This window comes from Somniosus microcephalus, chromosome 19, assembly GCF_052327205.1.
Source record: "Somniosus microcephalus isolate GS21.2 chromosome 19, FLI_Smic_1.0, whole genome shotgun sequence".
Lineage (NCBI taxonomy): Eukaryota > Metazoa > Chordata > Chondrichthyes > Squaliformes > Somniosidae > Somniosus > Somniosus microcephalus.
Genome location: NC_141005.1, coordinates 23,096,779 through 23,117,029, shown reverse-complemented (window position 1 = coordinate 23,117,029; position 20,251 = coordinate 23,096,779). Strand labels below are relative to the sequence as shown.

At 46.6% G+C, this 20,251-nt stretch overlaps 6 non-coding genes and 2 pseudogenes across 6 annotated transcripts; all 8 read left to right on the top strand.

Annotated features, from left to right (window-relative positions):
* Positions 1-159: 159 nt before the first annotated feature.
* On the top strand, positions 160-278 carry LOC147103824 (5S ribosomal RNA). The gene has a single exon (XR_015072873.1). It is a non-coding gene; the product is annotated as a 5S ribosomal RNA (ribosomal RNA).
* Positions 279-2,695: 2,417 nt separating this feature from the next.
* On the top strand, positions 2,696-2,815 carry LOC147103823 (5S ribosomal RNA; annotated as a pseudogene).
* Positions 2,816-5,250: 2,435 nt separating this feature from the next.
* LOC147103822 (5S ribosomal RNA) lies at positions 5,251-5,369 on the top strand. The gene has a single exon (XR_015072752.1). It is a non-coding gene; the product is annotated as a 5S ribosomal RNA (ribosomal RNA).
* Positions 5,370-7,792: 2,423 nt separating this feature from the next.
* On the top strand, positions 7,793-7,911 carry LOC147103821 (5S ribosomal RNA). The gene has a single exon (XR_015072459.1). It is a non-coding gene; the product is annotated as a 5S ribosomal RNA (ribosomal RNA).
* A 2,415-nt stretch (positions 7,912-10,326) lies between these two features.
* LOC147103820 (5S ribosomal RNA) lies at positions 10,327-10,446 on the top strand (annotated as a pseudogene).
* Positions 10,447-12,881: 2,435 nt separating this feature from the next.
* LOC147103819 (5S ribosomal RNA) lies at positions 12,882-13,000 on the top strand. Its single transcript, XR_015072750.1, has one exon. It is a non-coding gene; the product is annotated as a 5S ribosomal RNA (ribosomal RNA).
* A 2,423-nt stretch (positions 13,001-15,423) lies between these two features.
* LOC147103818 (5S ribosomal RNA) lies at positions 15,424-15,542 on the top strand. The gene has a single exon (XR_015072458.1). It is a non-coding gene; the product is annotated as a 5S ribosomal RNA (ribosomal RNA).
* Positions 15,543-17,957: 2,415 nt separating this feature from the next.
* On the top strand, positions 17,958-18,076 carry LOC147103817 (5S ribosomal RNA). Its single transcript, XR_015072559.1, has one exon. It is a non-coding gene; the product is annotated as a 5S ribosomal RNA (ribosomal RNA).
* Positions 18,077-20,251: the final 2,175 nt, after the last annotated feature.

Genomic DNA, 20,251 nt, shown 5'->3' with positions numbered 1-20,251 from the left:
GTGGGAGGCAGAGCAGCAAGAAGAGGTGGAGGGGGGGTGGGGGGTTGCGGGAGGAGTAAAATTTGTAAATGTAAATTGAGTGTTGAATACTTGTATGAATGCGTAGAAGAGAAAAAAATGGGCGACAGCTTTAAGTAAAGAGAAAGCCAGCTAGCATATGCCTACGGCCATACTAGTCTGAATGCGCCCGATCTCGTCTGATCTCGGAAGCTAAGCAGAGTCAGGCCTGGTTAGTACTTGGATGGGAGACCGCCTGGGAATACCAGGTGCAGTAGGCTTTTGCTGCCGCCACAGGCTGCTCAACGTTTTGCACACACACGCGCACACACTGCTCTTAATCAATCAACATCCTTTTTGCTGCTCTCTCTCTCTCTCTCTCTCGCTTTCCTTTGACCATTTCTTCGCTGCACATTCTCCTGCTGCTACACAAATGCAAGGGGCTCCAGACACAGGGCCGAAATAAGCAGAAGAAGAAAATAAGATAGCCAAAATACACACACTGGCGGAGGGCCACCAGGACACAGCAGCAGAGAGGAGAGACAAGGTGCATAGAAAACTCGGAGGGACAAACAGCAACAGAACAAAGAAGAATGTCGAAAGAGCAGCAGTTAAATTCAGGAAAAAAGCAAAGCCAACTAGCATGCTGTTGAAATGCATGTGTGTTAATGCGAGGAGCGTTACAAATAAGATTGACAAGTTGCAGGCGCAAGTTGCCACATGGGGTTATGCAATAGTAGCTATAACGGAGACCTGGCTTCAAAATGGGCGGAATTGGAAACTAAACAATCCTGGCTACAATGTAATAACATTTGTAGAAGTCGTGTGGGCAGATGTCACATGATCAGGCAGAATCATAGAAATTTACAGCACAGAAGGAGGCCATTCGGCCCATCTTGTCCGTGCCAGCCGACAAAGAGCAATCCACCCAAATCCCACTTTACAGCACTTGGTCCGTAGCCTTGTAGGTTACGGCAGTTCAAGTGCATATCCAAGTACTTTTTAAACGTGATGAGGGTTTCTGCCTCTACCACCCTTTCAGGCAGTGCATTCCAGACCCCCACCATTCACTGGGTGAAAAAATGTCTCCTCAAATTCCCTGTAAACCTCCTACCAATTACTTGAAATCTATTATTGACCCTTCTGCTAAGGGAAATAGGTCCTTCCTATCCACTCTATCTCGGCCCCTCATAATTTTACACACCTCAATTAGGTCTCGCCTCAGCCTCCTGTGTTCCAAAGAAAACAACCCCAGCCTATCCAATCTTTCCTCATAACTAAAATTCCCCAGCCCAGGCAACATCCTCGGAAATCTCCTCTGCACCTTCTCTAGTGCAATCGCATCCTTCTTGTAATGTGGTGACCAGAACTGCACGCGGCACTCTAGCTGCGGCCTAACTAGTGTTTTATACAGTTGAAGCATAACCTCCCCGCTCTTATATTCTACGCCTCGGCTAATAAAGGCAAGTATCCCGTATGCCTGCTTAACCACTTTATCTACCTGTCCTGCTACCTTCAGGGATCTGTGGACATGCACTCCAAGGTCCCGCTGATCCTCTGCATTTCTCAGTGTCCTACCATTTATTGTGTATTCCAACTGAATTCCATTTGCCACTGTTCTGCCCACTAGACGAGTCCATTGATATCTTCCTGCAGTCTACAGCATTCTGTTTCATTATTAACCACACGGCCAATTTTTGTATCATCTGCAAACTTCTTAATCATACTTCCTACATTCAAATCCAAATCATTGATATATACCAGAAAAAGCAAAGGGCCCAGTACTGAGTCGGTGCAGGCTCGATGGGCCGAAATGGCCTCTATCTGCACTGTGGGGTTTCTGTGATTCTGTGAGCCCTGCGGAACCCCACTGGAAACAGCCTTCCGGTCACAAAAACACCCTTCGACCATTACCCTTTGTTTCCTGCCTCTGAGCCAATTTTGGATCCAACTTGCCACTTTGCCTTGGATCCCATGGGCTTTTACTTTCGTGACCAATCTGGCATGCGGGACCTTATCAAAAGCCTTGCTAAAATCCATATAGACTACATCAAAGGCACTACCCTCATCGACCCTCCTTGTTACCTCCTCGAAAAATTGAATTGCGTTAGTCAGACACGACCTTCCGTTAAGAAATCCATGCTGACTGTCCCTGATTAATCCGTGTCTTTCTAAATGAAGATTTCTCCTGTCCCTCAGAACTTTTTCCAATAATTTTCCCACCACCGAGGTTAGGCTGACTGGCCTGTAATTATGCGGTCTATCCCTCTCTCCCTTTTGAAAGAACGGTAGCACGTTAGCAGTCCTCCAGTGGTCGGGCACCACACCTGTAGCCAGAGAGGATTGTAAAATGATGGTGAGAGCCTGTGCTATTTGGTGTCTTACTTCTCTTAAGAGTGTGGGATAGATTTGATGCGGGCCTGGGTATTTGTCCAGTTTGAAAGATACTACAGCCCTTAAGACTTGGTGTTTGAGCATGTTTATTTGATGTAATATTTGAATAGAAGGCAATGAAGGGTTGGGCTTGTAGTTTGTTTGTGTGGGAGGCAGAGCAGCAAGAAGAGGTGGAGGGGGGGTGGGGGGTTGCGGGAGGAGTAAAATTTGTAAATGTAAATTGAGTGTTGAATACTTGTATGAATGCGTAGAAGAGAAAAAAATGGGCGACAGCTTTAAGTAAAGAGAAAGCCAGCTAGCATATGCCTACGGCCATACTAGTCTGAATGCGCCCGATCTCGTCTGATCTCGTGAAACTAAGCAGAGTCAGGCCTGGTTAGTACTTGGATGGGAGACCGCCTGGGAATACCGGGTGCAGTAGGCTTTTGCTGCCGCCACAGGCTGCTCAACGTTTTGCACACACACGCGCACACACTGCTCTTAATCAATCAACATCCTTTTTGCTGCTCTCTCTCTCTCTCTCTCTCTCTCTGTCTCTCTCTCTCGCTTTCCTTTGACCATTTCTTCGCTGCACATTCTCCTGCTGCTACACAAATGCAAGGGGCTCCAGACACAGGGCCGAAATAAGCAGAAGAAGAAAATAAGATAGCCAAAATACACACACTGGCGGAGGGCCACCAGGACACAGCAGCAGAGAGGAGAGACAAGGTGCATAGAAAACTCGGAGGGACAAACAGCAACAGAACAAAGAAGAATGTAGAAAGAGCAGCAGTTAAATTCAGGAAAAAAGCAAAGCCAACTAGCATGCTGTTGAAATGCATGTGTGTTAATGCGAGGAGCGTTACAAATAAGATTGACGAGTTGCAGGCGCAAGTTGCCACATGGGGTTATGCAATAGTAGCTATAACGGAGACCTGGCTTCAAAATGGGCGGAATTGGAAACTAAACAATCCTGGCTACAATGTAATAACATTTGTAGAAGTCGTGTGGGCAGATGTCACATGATCAGGCAGAATCATAGAAATTTACAGCACAGAAGGAGGCCATTCGGCCCATCTTGTCCGTGCCAGCCGACAAAGAGCAATCCACCCAAATCCCACTTTACAGCACTTGGTCCGTAGCCTTGTAGGTTACGGCAGTTCAAGTGCATATCCAAGTACTTTTTAAACGTGATGAGGGTTTCTGCCTCTACCACCCTTTCAGGCAGTGCATTCCAGACCCCCACCATTCACTGGGTGAAAAAATGTCTCCTCAAATTCCCTGTAAACCTCCTACCAATTACTTGAAATCTATTATTGACCCTTCTGCTAAGGGAAATAGGTCCTTCCTATCCACTCTATCTCGGCCCCTCATAATTTTACACACCTCAATTAGGTCTCGCCTCAGCCTCCTGTGTTCCAAAGAAAACAACCCCAGCCTATCCAATCTTTCCTCATAACTAAAATTCCCCAGCCCAGGCAACATCCTCGGAAATCTCCTCTGCACCTTCTCTAGTGCAATCGCATCCTTCTTGTAATGTGGTGACCAGAACTGCACGCGGCACTCTAGCTGCGGCCTAACTAGTGTTTTATACAGTTGAAGCATAACCTCCCCGCTCTTATATTCTACGCCTCGGCTAATAAAGGCAAGTATCCCGTATGCCTGCTTAACCACTTTATCTACCTGTCCTGCTACCTTCAGGGATCTGTGGACATGCACTCCAAGGTCCCGCTGATCCTCTGCATTTCTCAGTGTCCTACCATTTATTGTGTATTCCAACTGAATTCCATTTGCCACTGTTCTGCCCACTAGACGAGTCCATTGATATCTTCCTGCAGTCTACAGCATTCTGTTTCATTATTAACCACACGGCCAATTTTTGTATCATCTGCAAACTTCTTAATCATACTTCCTACATTCAAATCCAAATCATTGATATATACCAGAAAAAGCAAAGGGCCCAGTACTGAGTCGGTGCAGGCTCGATGGGCCGAAATGGCCTCTATCTGCACTGTGGGGTTTCTGTGATTCTCTGAGCCCTGCGGAACCCCACTGGAAACAGCCTTCCGGTCACAAAAACACCCTTCGACCATTACCCTTTGTTTCCTGCCTCTGAGCCAATTTTGGATCCAACTTGCCACTTTGCCTTGGATCCCATGGGCTTTTACTTTCGTGACCAATCTGGCATGCGGGACCTTATCAAAAGCCTTGCTAAAATCCATATAGACTACATCAAAGGCACTACCCTCATCGACCCTCCTTGTTACCTCCTCGAAAAATTGAATTGCGTTAGTCAGACACGACCTTCCGTTAAGAAATCCATGCTGACTGTCCCTGATTAATCCGTGTCTTTCTAAATGAAGATTTCTCCTGTCCCTCAGAACTTTTTCCAATAATTTTCCCACCACCGAGGTTAGGCTGACTGGCCTGTAATTATGCGGTCTATCCCTCTCTCCCTTTTGAAAGAACGGTAGCACGTTAGCAGTCCTCCAGTGGTCGGGCACCACACCTGTAGCCAGAGAGGATTGTAAAATGATGGTGAGAGCCTGTGCTATTTGGTGTCTTACTTCTCTTAAGAGTGTGGGATAGATTTGATGCGGGCCTGGGTATTTGTCCAGTTTGAAAGATGCTACAGCCCTTAAGACTTGGTGTTTGAGCATGTTTATTTGATGTAATATTTGAATAGAAGGCAATGAAGGGTTGGGCTTGTAGTTTGTTTGTGTGGGAGGCAGAGCAGCAAGAAGAGGTGGAGGGGGGGTGGGGGGTTGCGGGAGGAGTAAAATTTGTAAATGTAAATTGAGTGTTGAATACTTGTATGAATGCGTAGAAGAGAAAAAAATGGGCGACAGCTTTAAGTAAAGAGAAAGCCAGCTAGCATATGCCTACGGCCATACTAGTCTGAATGTGCCCGATCTCGTCTGATCTCGGAAGCTAAGCAGAGTCAGGCCTGGTTAGTACTTGGATGGGAGACCGCCTGGGAATACCGGGTGCAGTAGGCTTTTGCTGCCGCCACAGGCTGCTCAACGTTTTGCACACACACGCGCACACACTGCTCTTAATCAATCAACATCCTTTTTGCTGCTCTCTCTCTCTCTGTCTCTCTCTCTCGCTTTCCTTTGACCATTTCTTCGCTGCACATTCTCCTGCTGCTACACAAATGCAAGGGGCTCCAGACACAGGGCCGAAATAAGCAGAAGAAGAAAATAAGATAGCCAAAATACACACACTGGCGGAGGGCCACCAGGACACAGCAGCAGAGAGGAGAGACAAGGTGCATAGAAAACTCGGAGGGACAAACAGCAACAGAACAAAGAAGAATGTAGAAAGAGCAGCAGTTAAATTCAGGAAAAAAGCAAAGCCAACTAGCATGCTGTTGAAATGCATGTGTGTTAATGCGAGGAGTGTTACAAATAAGATTGACGAGTTGCAGGCGCAAGTTGCCACATGGGGTTATGCAATAGTAGCCATAACGGAGACCTGGCTTCAAAATGGGCGGAATTGGAAACTAAACAATCCTGGCTACAATGTAATAACATTTGTAGAAGTCGTGTGGGCAGATGTCACATGATCAGGCAGAATCATAGAAATTTACAGCACAGAAGGAGGCCATTTGGCCCATCTTGTCCGTGCCAGCCGACAAAGAGCAATCCACCCAAATCCCACTTTACAGCACTTGGTCCGTAGCCTTGTAGGTTACGGCAGTTCAAGTGCATATCCAAGTACTTTTTAAACGTGATGAGGGTTTCTGCCTCTACCACCCTTTCAGGCAGTGCATTCCAGACCCCCACCATTCACTGGGTGAAAAAATGTCTCCTCAAATTCCCTGTAAACCTCCTACCAATTACTTGAAATCTATTATTGACCCTTCTGCTAAGGGAAATAGGTCCTTCCTATCCACTCTATCTCGGCCCCTCATAATTTTACACACCTCAATTAGGTCTCGCCTCAGCCTCCTGTGTTCCAAAGAAAACAACCCCAGCCTATCCAATCTTTCCTCATAACTAAAATTCCCCAGCCCAGGCAACATCCTCGGAAATCTCCTCTGCACCTTCTCTCGTGCAATCGCATCCTTCTTGTAATGTGGTGACCAGAACTGCACGCGGCACTCTAGCTGCGGCCTAACTAGTGTTTTATACAGTTGAAGCATAACCTCCCCGCTCTTATATTCTACGCCTCGGCTAATAAAGGCAAGTATCCCGTATGCCTGCTTAACCACTTTATCTACCTGTCCTGCTACCTTCAGGGATCTGTGGACATGCACTCCAAGGTCCCGCTGATCCTCTGCATTTCTCAGTGTCCTACCATTTATTGTGTATTCCAACTGAATTCCATTTGCCACTGTTCTGCCCACTAGACGAGTCCATTGATATCTTCCTGCAGTCTACAGCATTCTGTTTCATTATTAACCACACGGCCAATTTTTGTATCATCTGCAAACTTCTTAATCATACTTCCTACATTCAAATCCAAATCATTGATATATACCAGAAAAAGCAAAGGGCCCAGTACTGAGTCGGTGCAGGCTCGATGGGCCGAAATGGCCTCTATCTGCACTGTGGGGTTTCTGTGATTCTGTGAGCCCTGCGGAACCCCACTGGAAACAGCCTTCCGGTCACAAAAACACCCTTCGACCATTACCCTTTGTTTCCTGCCTCTGAGCCAATTTTGGATCCAACTTGCCACTTTGCCTTGGATCCCATGGGCTTTTACTTTCGTGACCAATCTGGCATGCGGGACCTTATCAAAAGCCTTGCTAAAATCCATATAGACTACATCAAAGGCACTACCCTCATCGACCCTCCTTGTTACCTCCTCGAAAAATTGAATTGCGTTAGTCAGACACGACCTTCCGTTAAGAAATCCATGCTGACTGTCCCTGATTAATCCGTGTCTTTCTAAATGAAGATTTCTCCTGTCCCTCAGAACTTTTTCCAATAATTTTCCCACCACCGAGGTTAGGCTGACTGGCCTGTAATTATGCGGTCTATCCCTCTCTCCCTTTTGAAAGAACGGTAGCACGTTAGCAGTCCTCCAGTGGTCGGGCACCACACCTGTAGCCAGAGAGGATTGTAAAATGATGGTGAGAGCCTGTGCTATTTGGTGTCTTACTTCTCTTAAGAGTGTGGGATAGATTTGATGCGGGCCTGGGTATTTGTCCAGTTTGAAAGATGCTACAGCCCTTAAGACTTGGTGTTTGAGCATGTTTATTTGATGTAATATTTGAATAGAAGGCAATGAAGGGTTGGGCTTGTAGTTTGTTTGTGTGGGAGGCAGAGCAGCAAGAAGAGGTGGAGGGGGGGTGGGGGGTTGCGGGAGGAGTAAAATTTGTAAATGTAAATTGAGTGTTGAATACTTGTATGAATGCGTAGAAGAGAAAAAAATGGGCGACAGCTTTAAGTAAAGAGAAAGCCAGCTAGCATATGCCTACGGCCATACTAGTCTGAATGCGCCCGATCTCATCTGATCTCGGAAGCTAAGCAGAGTCAGGCCTGGTTAGTACTTGGATGGGAGACCGCCTGGGAATACCGGGTGCAGTAGGCTTTTGCTGCCGCCACAGGCTGCTCAACGTTTTGCACACACGCGCACACACTGCTCTTAATCAATCAACATCCTTTTTGCTGCTCTCTCTCTCTCTCTCTCTTGCTTTCCTTTGACCATTTCTTCGCTGCACATTCTCCTGCTGCTACACAAATGCAAGGGGCTCCAGACACAGGGCCAAAATAAGCAGAAGAAGAAAATAAGATAGCCAAAATACACACACTGGCGGAGGGCCACCAGGACACAGCAGCAGAGAGGAGAGACAAGGTGCATAGAAAACTCGGAGGGACAAACAGCAACAGAACAAAGAAGAATGTCGAAAGAGCAGCAGTTAAATTCAGGAAAAAAGCAAAGCCAACTAGCATGCTGTTGAAATGCATGTGTGTTAATGCGAGGAGCGTTACAAATAAGATTGACGAGTTGCAGGCGCAAGTTGCCACATGGGGTTATGCAATAGTAGCTATAACGGAGACCTGGCTTCAAAATGGGCGGAATTGGAAACTAAACAATCCTGGCTACAATGTAATAACATTTGTAGAAGTCGTGTGGGCAGATGTCACATGATCAGGCAGAATCATAGAAATTTACAGCACAGAAGGAGGCCATTCGGCCCATCTTGTCCGTGCCAGCCGACAAAGAGCAATCCACCCAAATCCCACTTTACAGCACTTGGTCCGTAGCCTTGTAGGTTACGGCAGTTCAAGTGCATATCCAAGTACTTTTTAAACGTGATGAGGGTTTCTGCCTCTACCACCCTTTCAGGCAGTGCATTCCAGACCCCCACCATTCACTGGGTGAAAAAATGTCTCCTCAAATTCCCTGTAAACCTCCTACCAATTACTTGAAATCTTTTATTGACCCTTCTGCTAAGGGAAATAGGTCCTTCCTATCCACTCTATCTCGGCCCCTCATAATTTTACACACCTCAATTAGGTCTCGCCTCAGCCTCCTGTGTTCCAAAGAAAACAACCCCAGCCTATCCAATCTTTCCTCATAACTAAAATTCCCCAGCCCAGGCAACATCCTCGGAAATCTCCTCTGCACCTTCTCTAGTGCAATCGCATCCTTCTTGTAATGTGGTGACCAGAACTGCACGCGGCACTCTAGCTGCGGCCTAACTAGTGTTTTATACAGTTGAAGCATAACCTCCCCGCTCTTATATTCTACGCCTCGGCTAATAAAGGCAAGTATCCCGTATGCCTGCTTAACCACTTTATCTACCTGTCCTGCTACCTTCAGGGATCTGTGGACATGCACTCCAAGGTCCCGCTGATCCTCTGCATTTCTCAGTGTCCTACCATTTATTGTGTATTCCAACTGAATTCCATTTGCCACTGTTCTGCCCACTAGACGAGTCCATTGATATCTTCCTGCAGTCTACAGCATTCTGTTTCATTATTAACCACACGGCCAATTTTTGTATCATCTGCAAACTTCTTAATCATACTTCCTACATTCAAATCCAAATCATTGATATATACCAGAAAAAGCAAAGGGCCCAGTACTGAGTCGGTGCAGGCTCGATGGGCCGAAATGGCCTCTATCTGCACTGTGGGGTTTCTGTGATTCTGTGAGCCCTGCGGAACCCCACTGGAAACAGCCTTCCGGTCACAAAAACACCCTTCGACCATTACCCTTTGTTTCCTGCCTCTGAGCCAATTTTGGATCCAACTTGCCACTTTGCCTTGGATCCCATGGGCTTTTACTTTCGTGACCAATCTGGCATGCGGGACCTTATCAAAAGCCTTGCTAAAATCCATATAGACTACATCAAAGGCACTACCCTCATCGACCCTCCTTGTTACCTCCTCGAAAAATTGAATTGCGTTAGTCAGACACGACCTTCCGTTAAGAAATCCATGCTGACTGTCCCTGATTAATCCGTGTCTTTCTAAATGAAGATTTCTCCTGTCCCTCAGAACTTTTTCCAATAATTTTCCCACCACCGAGGTTAGGCTGACTGGCCTGTAATTATGCGGTCTATCCCTCTCTCCCTTTTGAAAGAACGGTAGCACGTTAGCAGTCCTCCAGTGGTCGGGCACCACACCTGTAGCCAGAGAGGATTGTAAAATGATGGTGAGAGCCTGTGCTATTTGGTGTCTTACTTCTCTTAAGAGTGTGGGATAGATTTGATGCGGGCCTGGGTATTTGTCCAGTTTGAAAGATACTACAGCCCTTAAGACTTGGTGTTTGAGCATGTTTATTTGATGTAATATTTGAATAGAAGGCAATGAAGGGTTGGGCTTGTAGTTTGTTTGTGTGGGAGGCAGAGCAGCAAGAAGAGGTGGAGGGGGGGTGGGGGGTTGCGGGAGGAGTAAAATTTGTAAATGTAAATTGAGTGTTGAATACTTGTATGAATGCGTAGAAGAGAAAAAAATGGGCGACAGCTTTAAGTAAAGAGAAAGCCAGCTAGCATATGCCTACGGCCATACTAGTCTGAATGCGCCCGATCTCGTCTGATCTCGTGAAACTAAGCAGAGTCAGGCCTGGTTAGTACTTGGATGGGAGACCGCCTGGGAATACCGGGTGCAGTAGGCTTTTGCTGCCGCCACAGGCTGCTCAACGTTTTGCACACACACGCGCACACACTGCTCTTAATCAATCAACATCCTTTTTGCTGCTCTCTCTCTCTCTCTCTCTCTCTCTGTCTCTCTCTCTCGCTTTCCTTTGACCATTTCTTCGCTGCACATTCTCCTGCTGCTACACAAATGCAAGGGGCTCCAGACACAGGGCCGAAATAAGCAGAAGAAGAAAATAAGATAGCCAAAATACACACACTGGCGGAGGGCCACCAGGACACAGCAGCAGAGAGGAGAGACAAGGTGCATAGAAAACTCGGAGGGACAAACAGCAACAGAACAAAGAAGAATGTAGAAAGAGCAGCAGTTAAATTCAGGAAAAAAGCAAAGCCAACTAGCATGCTGTTGAAATGCATGTGTGTTAATGCGAGGAGCGTTACAAATAAGATTGACGAGTTGCAGGCGCAAGTTGCCACATGGGGTTATGCAATAGTAGCTATAACGGAGACCTGGCTTCAAAATGGGCGGAATTGGAAACTAAACAATCCTGGCTACAATGTAATAACATTTGTAGAAGTCGTGTGGGCAGATGTCACATGATCAGGCAGAATCATAGAAATTTACAGCACAGAAGGAGGCCATTCGGCCCATCTTGTCCGTGCCAGCCGACAAAGAGCAATCCACCCAAATCCCACTTTACAGCACTTGGTCCGTAGCCTTGTAGGTTACGGCAGTTCAAGTGCATATCCAAGTACTTTTTAAACGTGATGAGGGTTTCTGCCTCTACCACCCTTTCAGGCAGTGCATTCCAGACCCCCACCATTCACTGGGTGAAAAAATGTCTCCTCAAATTCCCTGTAAACCTCCTACCAATTACTTGAAATCTATTATTGACCCTTCTGCTAAGGGAAATAGGTCCTTCCTATCCACTCTATCTCGGCCCCTCATAATTTTACACACCTCAATTAGGTCTCGCCTCAGCCTCCTGTGTTCCAAAGAAAACAACCCCAGCCTATCCAATCTTTCCTCATAACTAAAATTCCCCAGCCCAGGCAACATCCTCGGAAATCTCCTCTGCACCTTCTCTAGTGCAATCGCATCCTTCTTGTAATGTGGTGACCAGAACTGCACGCGGCACTCTAGCTGCGGCCTAACTAGTGTTTTATACAGTTGAAGCATAACCTCCCCGCTCTTATATTCTACGCCTCGGCTAATAAAGGCAAGTATCCCGTATGCCTGCTTAACCACTTTATCTACCTGTCCTGCTACCTTCAGGGATCTGTGGACATGCACTCCAAGGTCCCGCTGATCCTCTGCATTTCTCAGTGTCCTACCATTTATTGTGTATTCCAACTGAATTCCATTTGCCACTGTTCTGCCCACTAGACGAGTCCATTGATATCTTCCTGCAGTCTACAGCATTCTGTTTCATTATTAACCACACGGCCAATTTTTGTATCATCTGCAAACTTCTTAATCATACTTCCTACATTCAAATCCAAATCATTGATATATACCAGAAAAAGCAAAGGGCCCAGTACTGAGTCGGTGCAGGCTCGATGGGCCGAAATGGCCTCTATCTGCACTGTGGGGTTTCTGTGATTCTCTGAGCCCTGCGGAACCCCACTGGAAACAGCCTTCCGGTCACAAAAACACCCTTCGACCATTACCCTTTGTTTCCTGCCTCTGAGCCAATTTTGGATCCAACTTGCCACTTTGCCTTGGATCCCATGGGCTTTTACTTTCGTGACCAATCTGGCATGCGGGACCTTATCAAAAGCCTTGCTAAAATCCATATAGACTACATCAAAGGCACTACCCTCATCGACCCTCCTTGTTACCTCCTCGAAAAATTGAATTGCGTTAGTCAGACACGACCTTCCGTTAAGAAATCCATGCTGACTGTCCCTGATTAATCCGTGTCTTTCTAAATGAAGATTTCTCCTGTCCCTCAGAACTTTTTCCAATAATTTTCCCACCACCGAGGTTAGGCTGACTGGCCTGTAATTATGCGGTCTATCCCTCTCTCCCTTTTGAAAGAACGGTAGCACGTTAGCAGTCCTCCAGTGGTCGGGCACCACACCTGTAGCCAGAGAGGATTGTAAAATGATGGTGAGAGCCTGTGCTATTTGGTGTCTTACTTCTCTTAAGAGTGTGGGATAGATTTGATGCGGGCCTGGGTATTTGTCCAGTTTGAAAGATGCTACAGCCCTTAAGACTTGGTGTTTGAGCATGTTTATTTGATGTAATATTTGAATAGAAGGCAATGAAGGGTTGGGCTTGTAGTTTGTTTGTGTGGGAGGCAGAGCAGCAAGAAGAGGTGGAGGGGGGGTGGGGGGTTGCGGGAGGAGTAAAATTTGTAAATGTAAATTGAGTGTTGAATACTTGTATGAATGCGTAGAAGAGAAAAAAATGGGCGACAGCTTTAAGTAAAGAGAAAGCCAGCTAGCATATGCCTACGGCCATACTAGTCTGAATGTGCCCGATCTCGTCTGATCTCGGAAGCTAAGCAGAGTCAGGCCTGGTTAGTACTTGGATGGGAGACCGCCTGGGAATACCGGGTGCAGTAGGCTTTTGCTGCCGCCACAGGCTGCTCAACGTTTTGCACACACACGCGCACACACTGCTCTTAATCAATCAACATCCTTTTTGCTGCTCTCTCTCTCTCTGTCTCTCTCTCTCGCTTTCCTTTGACCATTTCTTCGCTGCACATTCTCCTGCTGCTACACAAATGCAAGGGGCTCCAGACACAGGGCCGAAATAAGCAGAAGAAGAAAATAAGATAGCCAAAATACACACACTGGCGGAGGGCCACCAGGACACAGCAGCAGAGAGGAGAGACAAGGTGCATAGAAAACTCGGAGGGACAAACAGCAACAGAACAAAGAAGAATGTAGAAAGAGCAGCAGTTAAATTCAGGAAAAAAGCAAAGCCAACTAGCATGCTGTTGAAATGCATGTGTGTTAATGCGAGGAGTGTTACAAATAAGATTGACGAGTTGCAGGCGCAAGTTGCCACATGGGGTTATGCAATAGTAGCCATAACGGAGACCTGGCTTCAAAATGGGCGGAATTGGAAACTAAACAATCCTGGCTACAATGTAATAACATTTGTAGAAGTCGTGTGGGCAGATGTCACATGATCAGGCAGAATCATAGAAATTTACAGCACAGAAGGAGGCCATTTGGCCCATCTTGTCCGTGCCAGCCGACAAAGAGCAATCCACCCAAATCCCACTTTACAGCACTTGGTCCGTAGCCTTGTAGGTTACGGCAGTTCAAGTGCATATCCAAGTACTTTTTAAACGTGATGAGGGTTTCTGCCTCTACCACCCTTTCAGGCAGTGCATTCCAGACCCCCACCATTCACTGGGTGAAAAAATGTCTCCTCAAATTCCCTGTAAACCTCCTACCAATTACTTGAAATCTATTATTGACCCTTCTGCTAAGGGAAATAGGTCCTTCCTATCCACTCTATCTCGGCCCCTCATAATTTTACACACCTCAATTAGGTCTCGCCTCAGCCTCCTGTGTTCCAAAGAAAACAACCCCAGCCTATCCAATCTTTCCTCATAACTAAAATTCCCCAGCCCAGGCAACATCCTCGGAAATCTCCTCTGCACCTTCTCTCGTGCAATCGCATCCTTCTTGTAATGTGGTGACCAGAACTGCACGCGGCACTCTAGCTGCGGCCTAACTAGTGTTTTATACAGTTGAAGCATAACCTCCCCGCTCTTATATTCTACGCCTCGGCTAATAAAGGCAAGTATCCCGTATGCCTGCTTAACCACTTTATCTACCTGTCCTGCTACCTTCAGGGATCTGTGGACATGCACTCCAAGGTCCCGCTGATCCTCTGCATTTCTCAGTGTCCTACCATTTATTGTGTATTCCAACTGAATTCCATTTGCCACTGTTCTGCCCACTAGACGAGTCCATTGATATCTTCCTGCAGTCTACAGCATTCTGTTTCATTATTAACCACACGGCCAATTTTTGTATCATCTGCAAACTTCTTAATCATACTTCCTACATTCAAATCCAAATCATTGATATATACCAGAAAAAGCAAAGGGCCCAGTACTGAGTCGGTGCAGGCTCGATGGGCCGAAATGGCCTCTATCTGCACTGTGGGGTTTCTGTGATTCTGTGAGCCCTGCGGAACCCCACTGGAAACAGCCTTCCGGTCACAAAAACACCCTTCGACCATTACCCTTTGTTTCCTGCCTCTGAGCCAATTTTGGATCCAACTTGCCACTTTGCCTTGGATCCCATGGGCTTTTACTTTCGTGACCAATCTGGCATGCGGGACCTTATCAAAAGCCTTGCTAAAATCCATATAGACTACATCAAAGGCACTACCCTCATCGACCCTCCTTGTTACCTCCTCGAAAAATTGAATTGCGTTAGTCAGACACGACCTTCCGTTAAGAAATCCATGCTGACTGTCCCTGATTAATCCGTGTCTTTCTAAATGAAGATTTCTCCTGTCCCTCAGAACTTTTTCCAATAATTTTCCCACCACCGAGGTTAGGCTGACTGGCCTGTAATTATGCGGTCTATCCCTCTCTCCCTTTTGAAAGAACGGTAGCACGTTAGCAGTCCTCCAGTGGTCGGGCACCACACCTGTAGCCAGAGAGGATTGTAAAATGATGGTGAGAGCCTGTGCTATTTGGTGTCTTACTTCTCTTAAGAGTGTGGGATAGATTTGATGCGGGCCTGGGTATTTGTCCAGTTTGAAAGATGCTACAGCCCTTAAGACTTGGTGTTTGAGCATGTTTATTTGATGTAATATTTGAATAGAAGGCAATGAAGGGTTGGGCTTGTAGTTTGTTTGTGTGGGAGGCAGAGCAGCAAGAAGAGGTGGAGGGGGGGTGGGGGGTTGCGGGAGGAGTAAAATTTGTAAATGTAAATTGAGTGTTGAATACTTGTATGAATGCGTAGAAGAGAAAAAAATGGGCGACAGCTTTAAGTAAAGAGAAAGCCAGCTAGCATATGCCTACGGCCATACTAGTCTGAATGCGCCCGATCTCATCTGATCTCGGAAGCTAAGCAGAGTCAGGCCTGGTTAGTACTTGGATGGGAGACCGCCTGGGAATACCGGGTGCAGTAGGCTTTTGCTGCCGCCACAGGCTGCTCAACGTTTTGCACACACGCGCACACACTGCTCTTAATCAATCAACATCCTTTTTGCTGCTCTCTCTCTCTCTCTCTCTTGCTTTCCTTTGACCATTTCTTCGCTGCACATTCTCCTGCTGCTACACAAATGCAAGGGGCTCCAGACACAGGGCCAAAATAAGCAGAAGAAGAAAATAAGATAGCCAAAATACACACACTGGCGGAGGGCCACCAGGACACAGCAGCAGAGAGGAGAGACAAGGTGCATAGAAAACTCGGAGGGACAAACAGCAACAGAACAAAGAAGAATGTCGAAAGAGCAGCAGTTAAATTCAGGAAAAAAGCAAAGCCAACTAGCATGCTGTTGAAATGCATGTGTGTTAATGCGAGGAGCGTTACAAATAAGATTGACGAGTTGCAGGCGCAAGTTGCCACATGGGGTTATGCAATAGTAGCTATAACGGAGACCTGGCTTCAAAATGGGCGGAATTGGAAACTAAACAATCCTGGCTACAATGTAATAACATTTGTAGAAGTCGTGTGGGCAGATGTCACATGATCAGGCAGAATCATAGAAATTTACAGCACAGAAGGAGGCCATTCGGCCCATCTTGTCCGTGCCAGCCGACAAAGAGCAATCCACCCAAATCCCACTTTACAGCACTTGGTCCGTAGCCTTGTAGGTTACGGCAGTTCAAGTGCATATCCAAGTACTTTTTAAACGTGATGAGGGTTTCTGCCTCTACCACCCTTTCAGGCAGTGCATTCCAGACCCCCACCATTCACTGGGTGAAAAAATGTCTCCTCAAATTCCCTGTAAACCTCCTACCAATTACTTGAAATCTTTTATTGACCCTTCTGCTAAGGGAAATAGGTCCTTCCTATCCACTCTATCTCGGCCCCTCATAATTTTACACACCTCAATTAGGTCTCGCCTCAGCCTCCTGTGTTCCAAAGAAAACAACCCCAGCCTATCCAATCTTTCCTCATAACTAAAATTCCCCAGCCCAGGCAACATCCTCGGAAATCTCCTCTGCACCTTCTCTAGTGCAATCGCATCCTTCTTGTAATGTGGTGACCAGAACTGCACGCGGCACTCTAGCTGCGGCCTAACTAGTGTTTTATACAGTTGAAGCATAACCTCCCCGCTCTTATATTCTACGCCTCGGCTAATAAAGGCAAGTATCCCGTATGCCTGCTTAACCACTTTATCTACCTGTCCTGCTACCTTCAGGGATCTGTGGACATGCACTCCAAGGTCCCGCTGATCCTCTGCATTTCTCAGTGTTCTACCATTTATTGTGTATTCCAACTGAATTCCATTTGCCACTGTTCTGCCCACTAGACGAGTCCATTGATATCTTCCTGCAGTCTACAGCATTCTGTTTCATTATTAACCACACGGCCAATTTTTGTATCATCTGCAAACTTCTTAATCATACTTCCTACATTCAAATCCAAATCATTGATATATACCAGAAAAAGCAAAGGGCCCAGTACTGAGTCGGTGCAGGCTCGATGGGCCGAAATGGCCTCTATCTGCACTGTGGGGTTTCTGTGATTCTGTGAGCCCTGCGGAACCCCACTGGAAACAGCCTTCCGGTCACAAAAACACCCTTCGACCATTACCCTTTGTTTCCTGCCTCTGAGCCAATTTTGGATCCAACTTGCCACTTTGCCTTGGATCCCATGGGCTTTTACTTTCGTGACCAATCTGGCATGCGGGACCTTATCAAAAGCCTTGCTAAAATCCATATAGACTACATCAAAGGCACTACCCTCATCGACCCTCCTTGTTACCTCCTCGAAAAATTGAATTGCGTTAGTCAGACACGACCTTCCGTTAAGAAATCCATGCTGACTGTCCCTGATTAATCCGTGTCTTTCTAAATGAAGATTTCTCCTGTCCCTCAGAACTTTTTCCAATAATTTTCCCACCACCGAGGTTAGGCTGACTGGCCTGTAATTATGCGGTCTATCCCTCTCTCCCTTTTGAAAGAACGGTAGCACGTTAGCAGTCCTCCAGTGGTCGGGCACCACACCTGTAGCCAGAGAGGATTGTAAAATGATGGTGAGAGCCTGTGCTATTTGGTGTCTTACTTCTCTTAAGAGTGTGGGATAGATTTGATGCGGGCCTGGGTATTTGTCCAGTTTGAAAGATACTACAGCCCTTAAGACTTGGTGTTTGAGCATGTTTATTTGATGTAATATTTGAATAGAAGGCAATGAAGGGTTGGGCTTGTAGTTTGTTTGTGTGGGAGGCAGAGCAGCAAGAAGAGGTGGAGGGGGGGTGGGGGGTTGCGGGAGGAGTAAAATTTGTAAATGTAAATTGAGTGTTGAATACTTGTATGAATGCGTAGAAGAGAAAAAAATGGGCGACAGCTTTAAGTAAAGAGAAAGCCAGCTAGCATATGCCTACGGCCATACTAGTCTGAATGCGCCCGATCTCGTCTGATCTCGGAAGCTAAGCAGAGTCAGGCCTGGTTAGTACTTGGATGGGAGACCGCCTGGGAATACCGGGTGCAGTAGGCTTTTGCTGTCGCCACAGGCTGCTCAACGTTTTGCACACACACGCGCACACACTGCTCTTAATCAATCAACATCCTTTTTGCTGCTCTCTCTCTCTCTCTCTCTCTCTCTGTCTCTCTCTCTCGCTTTCCTTTGACCATTTCTTCGCTGCACATTCTCCTGCTGCTACACAAATGCAAGGGGCTCCAGACACAGGGCCGAAATAAGCAGAAGAAGAAAATAAGATAGCCAAAATACACACACTGGCGGAGGGCCACCAGGACACAGCAGCAGAGAGGAGAGACAAGGTGCATAGAAAACTCGGAGGGACAAACAGCAACAGAACAAAGAAGAATGTAGAAAGAGCAGCAGTTAAATTCAGGAAAAAAGCAAAGCCAACTAGCATGCTGTTGAAATGCATGTGTGTTAATGCGAGGAGCGTTACAAATAAGATTGACGAGTTGCAGGCGCAAGTTGCCACATGGGGTTATGCAATAGTAGCTATAACGGAGACCTGGCTTCAAAATGGGCGGAATTGGAAACTAAACAATCCTGGCTACAATGTAATAACATTTGTAGAAGTCGTGTGGGCAGATGTCACATGATCAGGCAGAATCATAGAAATTTACAGCACAGAAGGAGGCCATTCGGCCCATCTTGTCCGTGCCAGCCGACAAAGAGCAATCCACCCAAATCCCACTTTACAGCACTTGGTCCGTAGCCTTGTAGGTTACGGCAGTTCAAGTGCATATCCAAGTACTTTTTAAACGTGATGAGGGTTTCTGCCTCTACCACCCTTTCAGGCAGTGCATTCCAGACCCCCACCATTCACTGGGTGAAAAAATGTCTCCTCAAATTCCCTGTAAACCTCCTACCAATTACTTGAAATCTATTATTGACCCTTCTGCTAAGGGAAATAGGTCCTTCCTATCCACTCTATCTCGGCCCCTCATAATTTTACACACCTCAATTAGGTCTCGCCTCAGCCTCCTGTGTTCCAAAGAAAACAACCCCAGCCTATCCAATCTTTCCTCATAACTAAAATTCCCCAGCCCAGGCAACATCCTCGGAAATCTCCTCTGCACCTTCTCTAGTGCAATCGCATCCTTCTTGTAATGTGGTGACCAGAACTGCACGCGGCACTCTAGCTGCGGCCTAACTAGTGTTTTATACAGTTGAAGCATAACCTCCCCGCTCTTATATTCTACGCCTCGGCTAATAAAGGCAAGTATCCCGTATGCCTGCTTAACCACTTTATCTACCTGTCCTGCTACCTTCAGGGATCTGTGGACATGCACTCCAAGGTCCCGCTGATCCTCTGCATTTCTCAGTGTCCTACCATTTATTGTGTATTCCAACTGAATTCCATTTGCCACTGTTCTGCCCACTAGACGAGTCCATTGATATCTTCCTGCAGTCTACAGCATTCTGTTTCATTATTAACCACACGGCCAATTTTTGTATCATCTGCAAACTTCTTAATCATACTTCCTACATTCAAATCCAAATCATTGATATATACCAGAAAAAGCAAAGGGCCCAGTACTGAGTCGGTGCAGGCTCGATGGGCCGAAATGGCCTCTATCTGCACTGTGGGGTTTCTGTGATTCTCTGAGCCCTGCGGAACCCCACTGGAAACAGCCTTCCGGTCACAAAAACACCCTTCGACCATTACCCTTTGTTTCCTGCCTCTGAGCCAATTTTGGATCCAACTTGCCACTTTGCCTTGGATCCCATGGGCTTTTACTTTCGTGACCAATCTGGCATGCGGGACCTTATCAAAAGCCTTGCTAAAATCCATATAGACTACATCAAAGGCACTACCCTCATCGACCCTCCTTGTTACCTCCTCGAAAAATTGAATTGCGTTAGTCAGACACGACCTTCCGTTAAGAAATCCATGCTGACTGTCCCTGATTAATCCGTGTCTTTCTAAATGAAGATTTCTCCTGTCCCTCAGAACTTTTTCCAATAATTTTCCCACCACCGAGGTTAGGCTGACTGGCCTGTAATTATGCGGTCTATCCCTCTCTCCCTTTTGAAAGAACGGTAGCACGTTAGCAGTCCTCCAGTGGTCGGGCACCACACCTGTAGCCAGAGAGGATTGTAAAATGATGGTGAGAGCCTGTGCTATTTGGTGTCTTACTTCTCTTAAGAGTGTGGGATAGATTTGATGCGGGCCTGGGTATTTGTCCAGTT